The sequence below is a fragment of the Sminthopsis crassicaudata genome, chromosome 6 (assembly GCF_048593235.1).
Source record: "Sminthopsis crassicaudata isolate SCR6 chromosome 6, ASM4859323v1, whole genome shotgun sequence".
In the NCBI taxonomy this organism is placed as follows: Eukaryota; Metazoa; Chordata; class Mammalia; order Dasyuromorphia; family Dasyuridae; genus Sminthopsis; species Sminthopsis crassicaudata.
The window spans coordinates 244,783,964-244,789,327 of NC_133622.1; the positions used below are offsets into that span (position 1 = coordinate 244,783,964).

General features: G+C 35.5%; 1 pseudogene; it reads right to left on the bottom strand.

Moving 5' to 3' along the window:
• Positions 1 to 3,737: 3,737 nt before the first annotated feature.
• Positions 3,738 to 4,629, bottom strand: LOC141547563 (olfactory receptor 5B12-like; annotated as a pseudogene).
• Positions 4,630 to 5,364: the final 735 nt, after the last annotated feature.

The window sequence follows — 5,364 nt, forward strand, 5'->3', positions numbered from 1 at the left end:
GCAGGACTGAAAAAAAGTCAGATATACTTGGAAAGGGGGAAGTTACATGTTGCAGTTGATAAAGTAGTGGGCCTAGAGTCAGGAAAATCTGAGTTCAAATTCAGACTCAGATATTTACCAATCAAGTAACAGTGGGCAATTCCCGTAACCTCCATCTGTTAAATGAGGGCACACAGGAGAAAGAAATGGTAAAACACTTCATTATCTTTATCAAGACAACCTCATGAATAATGTCCATATTCATGAATATTGTTCATGAATAATGTCCAAGCCTTAATGCCCATGGATTCATTAAGACCTGAAAACAATTGAATTACTGAACAACAAACACTCTGAAAAGTACAGGGTATGACCATCACCTCCTTCATTTGCAACAGATGGTTTTTCATTGCAGTCATATATGGCAGCAGATTTTTCCTTCAAAGTATGCTATTGACTGATATTATTCTAGTAGCCCACTAATACCAACTGTACTTTTACAGATGAACTACTTTCCTTATAGTGATCTAGGGTCAGTTGATTTGTGCCTTCTCCCCCTATCGTTACATTTACAAAAGGAAAATAAGTAGTATCAAAGCAAGGGAAGAAACACCAAAGATCTACTATATAATATGGTCTCAGTTATTTTCATTATGAAATATACAATTGCTTTCAACCTAAAGTCTCACTATAACATTTTTAAAATCCCTCATAGCCCACCAAGACTTCTGAGCTGAAATGGACCATGTTTAATCCTGGGAAAATGACCTATAAAAATGATTGCTGTATATCTTATTCTTTTTTTTTTTTCACTTAAAAGACAAAATTTAATCCTGGATCAATACTCCCACATTTTACTGAGATGAGTGTGTTAATGCCAAGGATTGCAGAGAAATAAAGTTTTTCTTTTAATTGTTGTTTTGTTGTGTTTTTTTATTTTAATTATAGCTTTTTATTGACAGAACAAAATCATGGGTAATTTTTACACCATTGTACCTTGCACTCACTTCTGTTACAACTTTTCCCATCCCTCCCTCCACCCGCTCCCCTAGATGGCAGATAGTCATATACATGTTAAACATGTTAAAGTATGAAGTATGAAGATGAATGGATATCCATCAATTGGAGAATGGTTGGCTAAATTATGGTATATGAATGTTATGGAATATTATTGTTCTGTAAGAAATGACAAGATGTATTCTGATGGAATTGGATATCTTCAACATAGAGAAGAGCTAATCCAATTCCAATTGATCAATGATGGACAGAATCAGCTACACCCAGAAAAGGAACATGGGGAAATGAGTGTAAACTGTTAATTTTACCTTCTGAATCCAATTTTTCTTGTGCAACAAGAGAACTGTACAGATCTGCACACATATATTGTATCTAGGAAATACTTTAACATGTATATCTTATTCTTATTAGTTTATTAATCTTGAAAAAATTTGTTCCTGAAAAAATTAACATATATACTGATGGTATACTATGTTCCTAAGTTTTTCCCAATGCAGCTAAAATACATCTCTGGATCTTTTGAAATAATTTGAGTTACCAAATCCTGGCCAGCTTTATTTTAGCATACAGAAAAATCAAACTCACAGGAATCCCTATTATGACACACAAACATGTAAAGCACCAAAATAATCTGTTAGCTAAAACTGAATTGATATTGATGGTGGCAAGATGATATTACACTAACATTGCAATGAAATGCATCTCTTCCACAGGCTCAAAGTTCTTTCCAGGACCTTCAGGCTATCTTTTGGTTTATATTCCTTCCTATACATAGCCATATTTCAGTGATATTTTGGATTTAGCTCCAAGTGACCCAAAATACACAATTAAATTTTGGGTAGGAGAAACTGGATAGTAGATATTTTTTTAATTTAATTTTTATTTTATTTTATAATTATAACTTTTTTTTGACAGTACATATGCATGGGTAATTTTTTACAACATTATCCCTTGCACTTACTTCTATTCAGATTTTTTCCCTTCCTCCCCCAACCCCCTCCCCCAGATGGCAGGCAGTCTTATACATGTTAAATATATTACAGTATATTCTAGATACAATATATGTGTGTAGAACCGAATTTCTTGTTGCACAGGAAGAATTGGATTCAGAAGGTAAAAATAACAGTTTACACTCATTTCCCAGTGTTCCTTTTCTGGGTGTAGCTGATTCTGTCCATCATTAATCAATTGGAATTGGATTAGCTCTTCTCTATGTTGAAGATATCCACTTCCATCAGCATACATCCTCGTACAGTATCATTGTTGAAGTGTATAATGATCTTCTGGTTCTGCTCGTTTCACTCAGCATCAGTTGATGTAAATCTCTCCAGGCCTCTCTGTATTTCTCCTGTTGGTCATTTCTTATAGAACAATAATATTCTATAACATTCATACCATAATTTATCCAACCATTCTCCAATTGATGGACATCCATTCAACTTCCAGCTTCTAGCCACTATGAAGAGGGCTGCCACAAACATTTTGGCACATACAGGTCCCTTTCCCTTCTTTAGTATTTCCTTGGGATATAAGCCCAGTAGTAGTATGGCTGGGTCAAAGGGTATGCACATTTTGATAACTTTTTGGGCATAATTCCAGATTGCTCTCCAGAATGGTCGGATTCTTTCACAACTCCACCAACAATGCATCAGTGTCCCAGTTTTCCCACAGCCCCTCCAACATTCATCATTATTTGTTCCTGTCATCTTAGCCAATCTGACAGGTGTGTAATGATATCTCAGAGTTGTCTTAATTTGCATTTCTCTGATCAATAGTGATTTGGAATGGATAGTAGAAATTAATGAATGCTACAAATCAGGACTTTATTATTATTTTTTTCTTTAATGATGTAGATTTCAGAAAGTGATGAAGAAAATAACATAAATTAAATTTCAAAATGTGTCATGTTTTTTTCCTGGAGAGCTGGTTCTAATGCATTAACCAATTCACCTCTGCTTTAGGGGCTGCTGAATAATCAGTACTATTTTCATCACTGTCTTCTAAACAACTCAGTGGCTTAACTCTTGAAGTAATAGACTATTCAAAATTTCCCCTTTCTAGGAAAATGGCTACAATTGCTGACTTGTTAGGGTGTGTGTGTGTGTGTGTGTGTGTGTGTGTGTGTGTGTGTGTGTGTATGTGTATGTGTGTGTGTGTGTTTCACATGTACATATTCCTGTGCTCCTCTAGATAAAGCAGTGGACAGAGCACTGAGTTTGGAATCAAGAGGATTTATCTTCATGAATTCAAATAGAGCCTCAATCATTTCCTAGCTTTGTGATCTTGTGCAGGGCTCTTAGCCCTGTTTGCCTTGGTTCCTCATCTATGAAATGATCTGGAGAAGAAATGTTTCCAGCATTTTTACTAAGAAAAACCCAAAATGCAGTGATGTAGAATCAGATATAATTGAACAATACACACAATTGAATAACACACACAACACAAGAAGAAACAACATAGAGTATTCATTCCATATTACAATCTTCTAAGATTGGGGATAAAATTAAGGCCTTTAAACATGAGGAAACTGAGATTAGATCTTGCCTGGGGAAATAAAACATGAAAGTATTCAAAACAATGTAAATTCAGGTCTCTCCTAACTCCAAAACTATGAAACTTTCTATCACATAAAGTTGCCTTGGATTGCACATCAGTGTACATAAGAAAAATAGCCTGATTTGAGGGTTAAATCAAAGTATGTAAATTACAGAATGGATATTCCAAGAAAAAAAAAGGTGATCTTATTGACATTGTTTCCCCTTCATAACTTTTCTGAAAGCATTCTTGATTTCTTTATTCCTAAGACTATAAACCAAAGGGTTCAACATAGGGATGATGATGGTGTAGAACACTGAGTCCATTGAATGGTTTGAGCTGGGCTGAAAGTACATGAAGATCATTGTGAGATGGGAAGCGCAGGTGGAGAAGGCTTTCTGGCAGCCTTCAGCAGAACTGATCTTTAGGATGGTGCTGAAGATTAAAAGAAGTAAAAATTACAAGAATTGGGAAACAAGAATTGAATAATCCTAAAATAAAGATTAATGACTCAAAGATGTGAATATCAGAACAAGAGATAACTAAGAGAGGGGGAATATCACAGACAAAGTGATGGACTACATGGGATCTACAGAAGGAAAGGCTGAATGTGTTTCCTGTGAGTATAGAGGCTGTTGCAATGCCACATATGTAGACAAACCTAGCCAGATGTGCACATAAATTTGATGTCATGATGGTGGTGTAATGTAAGGGTTTACATATAGCTGCATAGTGATAATAGGCCATGGAAGCTAAGAGAAAACATTCACTACTAGCAAAAGCCACAAAGAAGAACAACTATACTGCACATCCATTATAGGAAATAATCTTGTTCCCTGTGAGGAGCCCAACCATCACTTTGGGAGGAACAGCTGAGGAACAGCCAAAATCCACCAGAGAGAGGTTATTGAGGAAGAAGTACATGGGGGTGTGGAGATGAGAATCCCAAGAGGTTAGTGCTACTATCCCCAGGTTTCCTACCAGGGTGATGAGGTAGATGAAAGTGAACATGATGAAGAGAGGAATCTGAAGCTCTGGAACATCTGTTAACCCTGTAAGGATGAACTCATTCTCTCCAGATCTATTCTACATCAACATAATTTGGAAATACTGTCATTCACCTGTAACAAAAGAGTAATCATTACACAAATCCGCTCTGCATAACGAAGCATTCCATGACACAAAATTTGGTCAGAGACCTATATTATGTGATGACTCGAGATGAGCAATTAGTGGAATAAGAGTATCTAAGTAGTTGTCATAATAGTTATTCTAGGTCCCTCAAATTCACTCATTTCTTTTCCCATAGAGAATCCCTGATGCATTACTTTCCACTCTGTAAAATCTATTAAAATTTAACAAACCCCAAAGTGGCATTTCCCAGTTTTAAGAAAATGAAGAGTTTTGTTCCTTGGCAAAAAATCTGTTAGTATGATTTAGAGAATTAGATATTTTTGATAATGAATATGCTTCATTCTGATGAAGAAGAAAGAAAAGAGAAATAATGCAAAAGAGGGATTAACCAAAAAGAGGATATCTAAAAAAACTGAGAGAAGCAAGAAGATTAAAAATGTTGACCAAGAATTTGATGAGATCCTGCTTAGACATGGAATCCTTGTAGGCTTAAGGTTTATACAATGGATTTAGTTGCCAATTCCCCAGGTAGAAACAATTCTCAATGGACACCAGTTACAAAATTGTGAGAATCATCTGTCAAAATATTATTTTCTTCATCGCTTTCTGAAATCTAGATCATTAAGGAAAAAACAATAATAAGTGGAGAGAAAGGAAAAATCACTCATATAGCTTCTCTTTGCCAAGTGGATCACTTCA